At 40.4% G+C, this 7,897-nt stretch overlaps 1 long non-coding RNA gene across 1 annotated transcript in view; it reads left to right on the forward strand.

Annotated features, from left to right (window-relative positions):
• Positions 1–7,251, forward strand: part of LOC147914432 (uncharacterized) — a 31,874-nt gene extending 24,623 nt beyond the window's left edge. The window contains exon 4 of the long non-coding RNA XR_015555319.1: positions 5,729–7,251. This is a non-coding gene — a long non-coding RNA (uncharacterized LOC147914432). The remainder of the gene's footprint in view (positions 1–5,728) is intronic.
• Positions 7,252–7,897: the final 646 nt, after the last annotated feature.

Raw genomic sequence — 7,897 nt, forward strand, 5'->3', positions numbered from 1 at the left:
CTTATAGCTCTGGTTTATATTATTGTACAAAATTCCTTATTTTATGATTCACACTGTCTCTATTAAGGAAAGTATATTGTAAAACATAGCTAATTAATAACAATAATAAAAAAGAAACAAGGACCTACTATATAACTCCTTCATAAGTATTTCCCCTTTAGGGAGATTTTGAGATCCAGCTTTTCTGTGGTTAGACATTGGATGAGAAAATATTAAGTTGGAAACCCCAGGGATGATGTAAGTAATTGGGTATATTTTAGAGCTGGATTTCACTAACAACTGTCACTGTCATCCTGTAAATGTCTTTCTGTACTAACCTCTTTGCTCCAGGCAGTTGTGTGCCTCTAAGGTTGATGCTGGTCTGAAATTTCTCAGCTGGGGCAGGCTCTAGGAGGGAGGGAGCCAGCCAAAGGGCGCACACCAACCAAAGCTCTTCATTATATTCGACTAACTCTCTTGATCCCGCATTTCCCTACAAAATGTCTCTCCTTCTCTTTTGCATAACTCCAGTGGGATAATTTCCTTTTAATTTCATGGAAGAGTCTATTTTGGGGCCTAGTCTGGCAGTTAGGGTTCTCCATTGGGTTTTTAGGTTTCATAATCCATTTCATAATTTGCGTAAACCCCTTTCTTGGAGTCATAGTTCGTTCTCAGGTCCTTTTAAGCTAAATGTCTTTAATTGCTTTTTTAAAGGTTTTATTGTTTTTTTTTCCTGGATAATTTTCTGGGCTATACTTACGTGGGCTATACTCGTATTTCATGAGTCACCAATCCATGTTAGGGAAGCGGTAGGACAAATGAATGGATTTTTGAAACACCTTGGGTGGTGGAATAGATATATGAGAGAACACTGGAAAAGTTAGGAGGCTGAAGGGGAGATAGGTGAAAGTGTTTCATTATTCTTGCTCAACTCTACCCTCCTTTGTCATTTTGGTGGCCTTTTTGACAATGAGAAATATTGTCTTCTTATTTGAAAACCTAGTCTTCTTATTTGAAAATGGGAATAACAGTGCTTACCTCATAGGGATATTGCAAGATTCAATGAAATAATTTGTGTAAGAAGTATGGCACTATGCTTTCCATTTTGTAAGGGCTCAACAAATATTAGCCATTCAGCTATTATGGTTACTCTCAATTCTGAAATGCTATGTTCAACCCTTTTCCAGTTGGTGTTTCTAAATAACATCTAATAACTATGCTAATGTACTATGTGGTTATTCTAGGGTTCAACCATTATGGTGAAGCATATTAGCACCTTTTCCTGAGTCACTGTTGCTTTCTAGGACAAAATTGGGATACCTATTTGGAATATATCTAACTCCAAAGAAACCATCGGAGGTAGGTAACAGGTGGGGGATAGGAAACAACAACATTTTAGGCATTAATCCTAATTGAATAAAATTCCAGAACAGCTCAATGCCACATCTGAAGAATATTTTTAGTTTAAACAGAATGACCAGAGAATATAGGAAAAGGTCCTTCCTGTTCTGTCTAAACACAAACCTCTGTGGCATTTACCCAAGAAGTGCAGCCCTTTAGAACTGAGTAGAAGTCCCGTAGTGCTTTATTCTTGAAGCTTCTTTGGTCTCTCCTCTTAGAACTCTTCCCTCACACCACTCGCTCCATGTCACCCTCCAGTAACCATCTGCTTCTCCACGAGGGCCACCTAGGGCCTGGCCCACAGGACAGCCAGAGCACATGGGCCAACTTTTAATACCAAAGCAATAATACTAGGGCCTCAAGCCGGGGCAAAACAGAAACACAGTGTCCTTCACAGAGCTAGAATGGCTCTGATTAGGATCAAGGGCCCTGAAGTCAGACAGACTTGAGTTTGAATATCAGTTCAAACATTCCATTTGTTTATAAACTTAGGCATAATGTATATTGTTATTATGGGATTGTAATGAAGAGAAAGTGAAATGATATCTGTCAAATGCTTCATAGATTGGCCAGCATATAGTAAACATTTAATGATCAGTAGCTATTAACATTTTTTCCTCAAAATATTTTGTCTCTGGCCTCCTAGTAATCATGAAAGTCAGTCCTGTATAGATTCTGTGACTAGGATTTGGGGAAGAAAAATAGTCTGAACAATTTAGACTACTGTCTTTTCCCCTAAAACCAAGGGAGGCATTTTTGTTCTAAAATATCCAGATTTTCCATGTCACTCAACTTAACCAGGTACTTGTCAAATCTACACTTCACTTTTATTCAATTGGAAAACATTTAAAAAGCTGTATGTATACACACACATACTTAAGTATGTATATACCTTCTGTAACATTTTGCTCATCTGTTCTCTCCTGTGACTTTCTGTACAACCCTGTGAGAGAGGTTTTATATTACCCTATTTCATGATTAAAGGAAAAAGGAACACAAAGAAGCAAATTGGCTGGGCCAAAGGCCTTGTAGCTGATTAGGGGTAGAGCTGGGGTGTTCTGACCCCTTTCCGGTTTTCCTTCCTTCAAACTGCTTCGATGACTGTGGAAGTGAAATGCACTAGAACTTGGCTGCCAAAGAAGTCCCAGCTGATAGATAACCAAGGAAACAGCATGGCTAAAACTCAGTGAAAAGTTAAAATCTTGTTGGGCAATTTCTCCTTAACTGACAACAGGAATTGCTGTCACTGCCCCGTCTAGTCACTTTGCAAACAGCAGGGATGTTAGCAAGAGCTCACGTGAACGGTGAACCCTTCCCAAGGCAGCAGTGATTGCTTTGGCTGGATTCTCCTGTGGCAGTTTCCTGGCGATGAAGAGGCTGTAGGCGGACAATCAGAGGCGGTAACCATCTTCTAATAACCACCTCAGGCTTTTGGCACCTCAGGCTCTGGCACCGTCTGAGGAAGCTCTTTATGCTACCTCATGCTACTTGTCAAGTCAAGCTGCTCATCTAATTTTGCCGAGAAATCTGACACTGCCGGTCAAATGGCTCACCTCCGTGGGATCCAGTGTGTGCCCTGTGAGGCGCTCAGAGAGGGTTCTGATCATCTCTGACAAGCAGACAACAGAGAGAGGTTTTAAAAAATGGCCCCGGTTTGCACAGCTCTCCCTTCCGTGGTTGCATGGTGCTTGAAATCAGGAAGTGGTCCTGAGTTAATGACACAAGGAAACACTTTGGTGCCTGTACTGCCTACTTGGTTTTCTGGAACCTCACATGGACTGCCTTCATCCTGTCCTGAAGTCCATAGCACTCTATCTCCCTCCCCACTTCCTGTGCAGGCCTTCCTCTGGTTTGTGGGCTGTGCACTTCGTCTTGTTCCTTCAAGGCGCACGCTGAGCAGCTGGTCAAATAGGTTTTTTTGTGAGTGGCTTCTGCCACCTGCTTATCATCCAATCCCAGTCTCAGGTTTTCTTTCTTTGCTTTTTAAACCTGAAATAGCTCTTTTCCAACTTGCCTATAGCTTTCTCTTTCAACTCTTCCTCTGCTCTTCGTAGTAATTAAGCAAGAGTTATGCTCCTTTTCCAAACCTTATTTTGTTAATACCTTTATTCCTAAAAAGTTATGTTTACAAGACTAACCTAAATATGTTAAACTTGGTATTGATTTGATGACTTCATAAACCCCAGATTCCTTGCCAGTTTTTCGTGAAAGGGCTTCCTTAAAATCTCTGCTAATCTACCTGAATTTCCTTGTAAAGGCAGTTACACATAATGTCTCTCAAAACTAATTCTCTAACTTTGCAGCTTGGCAGCCTCCTGCTGGGACTCTGCAGGGTTAATAAGTCATGGAGATTAGTTCTTCAGATGGGAATTGTGAAAGCTCCAGTGCAGGTAAATACTACTTAAGAAGACCCTACATTTCAGGGAAGGTTGGAGATTTTTTGGAGACCCATAAAACACTCCCTTTATATCAGTCACCGCAGTAAACTTTCTCTCTCTAGTTTATATTATATTCACATTGGCTCATTCCAGGAATTTTGTTTTCAGCCTGCGTATACCATATATGTTTCTGATCTGGGTAGATAAGCCAGGCTTATAGATTTAAAGGAGGTTACATCAGTTGCTGCTAGGAAATTTTTCTTGAGTTAGTTAAGAACCTGTGACACTTAGTCCTTGACATTCACTAGCTGCAGTGTGTAATAAAATCTACTTTAGCGTGGGGTTAAGTGATGACTATGGTCCTCACAGCGTGGTGGGGGACCCTGGTGGCCAGATCAGAGGAAACCCCTTATTCTTGTTTCTGACTTCCCTACAAACTTATACTGTGGCCTTAATTGGAGGGTTTGTTGCCTTTCTCACTGAAAAAATTGCAAATTTTAATATTTTCCTCTAACCAAAAATAAAATTATAAGATTGTATTACTATTCCAGTGCCTTTGAAGTTGTCAAGGCTGGCCTGGGGGCTTCCCAAGGGCATGGACTGCGCCTGACTCAGTCACTGTCTTATCCACAGAGCCTTACATGGTGCCTGGAGCATGTAGAAGGCACTCAATGAAGGAAACGAATGAATGAATGAATGAATGAATGGAAAGATAGAACCAAAGCCAGATTTTAGTAGCCTACTTATATATTTTCAGAGTAATGTAGTATTTAAAAACGGACAGTGATAACACATTTCTAAAAGGAGAGGAATGACATACTTAACACTTCCCAAAAAGATAGAATGCAGCTTCTATCACTAGAAGATCTAACCTAGATCTTCTTCTAATTGATCTAGGTTTTCAATTACAGATGCTGAATACGGGTGAATCTTTATGGCAAGTTGAAGGCCCAGGCTGCCCTTGTGGACATCAATACTCCAACGGAGCACTTTCCTTGAAGAAAAGTGGGGGCTTGCTGTCTTTTCATCAAACTCTTAGAATTTGGCTGACTGCCTGGTTTATCCCAGGACATTAGTCAGCCCACAAATCCCACATTTGTTTATTCAGTCCAGAGCAAGTGAATACTGCCATTCTCCCATCTCCTTTGTTGGCAAAAACTTTGTTAACCTGAATTGAGTTCTGCAGCGCAAGATGAAGTGACTAATCTTTTGGGGGTTTCCCCCTCCCAGGTTCTGGTATGAGCAACTAGATCTAGAAACCACAAAGCTCCACACTGTCATTTTTCCTCATGCTGCCCTTTTATGCTGAAGCTTCCACATTGTGCTTAAGGAAACCAATACCTTCCAGAGTGTGGTTGAACTGGCGCCACCACTAAGAAAAGGAGGTTACTGGACTTTTTAGTGTTGGAAGAATATGTTAGTGGCAAAGGAATGTTGGGTTAATTATTTGTACTTATGTAGTCTACTATTGGGCATTTGTAACATTTGTCCCTTTGCACTTTCTAAAAATTTCCTAACTCTGAATGAATGGGTCTGAAAGTGCAGAAAGTAGGAATCTTAACACAAAACAACCAGCTCAGATGAGCACACAGTTAATATACGGTAGATCTGGAATATGAAACTAAAACGAATGTGTCTCCTTAGTCACTAGGCTATTTGTCTATCTACAAACACCTGTAAAGGCCTAAATTCTTTTAGCAAAAATCTGAGGATCTAATGTTCTGAATTGCCATTGACCATGAAAGAGTGATCAGTTTTGGAAGACAATTGTGACACAACATGGTGCAAAACAGAGGCAGGGATAGAGGAAATAAGTGCCAGTTATTTTCACAGCATGGTGCACATAGAAGCTTGGCAAATAATTCTTGTTGATCATTGGACCTGTAGAAATTCTATTTGGTTCGTAAAGTTTGACTCTGCATTTCCCATTGATAACCTGTTTTTCTCTCTCCTCTTCCTCCGACTCTTAGCCAGAACTACCTTCCAGATGACTTCTTGCTGCCACACTTCTCCTCCCAGCGTAAGAGAATGCAAGTACCTGCTGATGTTTGAAGCAAGAACATTGGAGAACTGCTGCCTCACTTCCAACCCAAGGCTTGGATGAGTTTAGTCTTTTTAGCTTTTTAGTGTGAAGTTCAGGGATCTGAACTTCAGATGGTTGTTTCATCCATGGACTTTTGCAGATTGCTGTTTTCATTCCTGAGATCTGGGGGAAAGATTAGTCTAAATGGTCTTTAAAATAGCCCTTAGCTTAGGAGCTATGCAGCCACGGCATGTTACAGGAGCTTTGCCCACATTACACTGTTTGTTTATTTTTGTCATGTAGTCTTTAAAAAAAGATGGCTTTTAAAAAACTTTGTTTTCTGGGAATGCTCACTCCCACCATTTTTCTATAAAGGATCAGGAAAATGTATAAATAATTCCTGGACTTGGGTGCAGATGGTGTACGTGCTGGCAAACAGAAATCTCAAATGATAAAAGAGATTGTCCTTTGTAGATACTTTTCCAGGCTTGAGTTCTACATTTTTGGATTTGACTCAGTGAAAGTCCTTACTGAGCACCTAATGCATGCCAAACACTCTGCTACCTTAGGAGGGGTTGGGGGTCTATACTACAGTCCAATTGGAATACAGGAGGGATGAAGAGAGAATACATATAATTACAGCACAAAGCAGAATAAAATATAGTATACAATGGGCTATGGGATATTACGGAGGAAGAGAGCATATCTTATTAGTGGAGTCAGGAAATGCCTTACCAAGGTGATGACATTCTTGCTGGGTCACGGTGGATAGATAAGATTTTGGAAGGGGAGGAGGCACTCCAACACAAGCGAGTAATAAGAATAAAAGCACAGTGATCCATTTAGGGAAGAGACGAGGAAATAAAGGAGGGCTGGATTTATATCATGAGTACTGAGCCACATGCACATAGTTGACCGTGCCCTCCTCCTTGAACCACTGTGTACTCCAGAGTCACGACACCTTCTTGGCTCAGTCATTTCCCCGGCTGCCCTTCCTCAGTCTCAGCTCTACATGTGGAAGGGCTTTAGCATCAGTATTTCAGCTCTCTTCTCCTAAGTTGCTATCATTTAAATATTAAGTATTTAACATCTTGCCAGTGACTTCCAAATCAGTAACTTTCCTCATGACCCATGCCCTAACCTCTAGGCTGTCTGTCAAATTGTCTACTCAGTGCCTTCCCTTTTGATGTCTAGATTTCTAGGTCCAAATCAGAACTCTTGATTCTTTGCTTCCCCGTCTGCTGGAAAATCTGTCCTTCCACCAGTCTTCTCCATCTTAGTTAAGAAGCCTGTTGTCCACCCAGTTGCTTAGGCCCCAAACTAGGAGTTATGCTAGATAGAGCCTTTTCTTTCACCTTTCCCACATAATAACAAGTATTTTGAGTCCACCTCTACCCTACCCGAAACAAGTAACTGTTGTTTTTTGTTATAATTCTTCTGGTGGTAAGATTTGCCTCCAAATGTACATGAACTGCTTTGATAAAAAATAAAGATTAAATTAAAAATGACTAATTTTACAGAGATTGTCTCTTGATTTCTTTCCAGAAATGAACTCATAAGGAGTTCAGAAGAGCTATGTGTTCTTCAGTTAGCGTGTATGTTGGAATTTATTTCTCCCATCTTCCAATAGAGCCTTTCTATTCTCTTGCCTTTCAGACCCATCTGCTATGGATTAGATACACAAATACATGTCCCTGTATACCTGTTACATAGTGAAAATACCAGTAACCATGAAAATGATAGTATTACTATGACTACTACTAACTAGCACCTATTAAGCACTGTCGTGAGCTGCACTAACACTGTACATTCACTGGTGGTTTAAACCTCACAATGACCCTATGAGATGGATACTATTATTTTCCTCATTTTAGACCCACCCAAGGTCACACAGCTTGGAAGTGGCAAAGAACTAGGACATAAACCTATTTCTGCCAGACTCCAAAGCCCTTGCTTTTAAGTAAAAATAATTTTAAATTCTGAGTCACTGAATAGAGGTAGATGCAGCTTCTAGTGCAAAGAATATTTTGGCTGGTCACATCAGGGAGATGTAAAGATATAAGAATAGTATGATAATAGTATAAAAAAAATGATGATAATAGTATAAAAATAGATC

Source organism: Ceratotherium simum, chromosome 20 (assembly GCF_057802395.1).
Source record: "Ceratotherium simum simum isolate JZ-2026a chromosome 20, ASM5780239v1, whole genome shotgun sequence".
NCBI classification, from domain to species: domain Eukaryota; kingdom Metazoa; phylum Chordata; class Mammalia; order Perissodactyla; family Rhinocerotidae; genus Ceratotherium; species Ceratotherium simum.